Below are 1,246 nucleotides of genomic sequence, written 5' to 3' on the forward strand. Positions count from 1 at the left end.
ATGGAGTTTGTCCCTACTATCAAGCAGAGTATTGGTCCACTCTCCTCTGCTGCCCAGTGCAACCTGCGCAATCTAGGGGTTATTTTTGATCGATCCATGTCATTTGACCCCCATGTTAAGCAGCTGTCCAGATCATGTTTCTTCCACCTAAGAAATATCAGTAAACTGAGATCCGTAGTATCAACAGCTGAACTAGAGATGATCATACACGCCTTTATCTCTTCACGCATCGACTACTGTAAAACACTTTTCTCCTCACTCAGTGTATCTGCTCTTAACCGTTTGCAGGTCATCCAAAATGCTGCCGCCAGATTACTCACTAGGACAAATCGACGGTCTCACATCACCCCCATACTCCGATCTCTCCACTGGCTCCCTGTAGCATTCAGGATCGATTTAAAAAAATGCTCACTCTCACTTACAGAGCACTACACGGTCAGGCTCCTACATATGTGACTGGATTACTTCACCCGTATTCACCCGCCCGCACTCTCAGGTCAAACATGTTAAATTATCTGTCTGTCCCACATACTCTCCTTAAGACCCGTGGTGACCGAGCTTTTGAGGCAGTAGGACCAAGGTTGTGGAATGCTCTGCCTGCACCTCTACGTTTCTCAGATTCTGTGAACTCATTCCAGAATCAGCTCAAGACACACCTGTTTAGACTGGCATTTGACTAGAAAATTCAGTTTTAATTTTGTACTTTCTGTGTATGTAAATTATTTGCCCTTATATGGTCACATTGTGTTTTTTATGTTTGTAATTCTGCCCTGTTAAGCACTTCGTGACTTATGTCTGTAAAAAGCGCTTTATAAATACATCTTACTTACTTACAGCTGAAAAAAAGACTAGTCTAATCAATGTACAATCTTTAGATGTTAGCAATTCACTCTACTGTAGTGTTGTGCGAGCAAACACCACTCTCACTGTGCACGGAGGAATTCAAGAAGCATTACCAATAACATGAATGGAAGCAGCAGTGGTAGCAGGAGAATCAATATGTGTCTCTTTACATCACACCTTGTACTAATGATGTTATAAAATGGAAATACCTTGTGAACAACAAGATAATACCATGGTAAGATGTAACAAGCAGGTCATTTTGGAGGTGAGTAGAGAGGGGGGGTGTTGTTGTTATTTCCTACTTACTACTACTACTACTATTAAAAGTACACTGATGATTGACAGAAGGTGTTTATTTGATTAGCCAACACAGTCTCACGGCAGTTTGTGGAATAGTCACGAA

The 1,246-nt window shown here is 41.7% G+C and overlaps 1 pseudogene; it reads left to right on the plus strand.

The window, feature by feature from the left end:
- LOC142966288 (uncharacterized) lies at positions 1-680 on the plus strand (annotated as a pseudogene).
- The last annotated feature ends 566 nt before the right edge of the window (positions 681-1,246 follow it).

This window comes from Anarhichas minor, unplaced genomic scaffold (assembly GCF_050575085.1).
Source record: "Anarhichas minor isolate MPS153535 unplaced genomic scaffold, ASM5057508v1 ptg000037l, whole genome shotgun sequence".
NCBI lineage: Eukaryota > Metazoa > Chordata > Actinopteri > Perciformes > Anarhichadidae > Anarhichas > Anarhichas minor.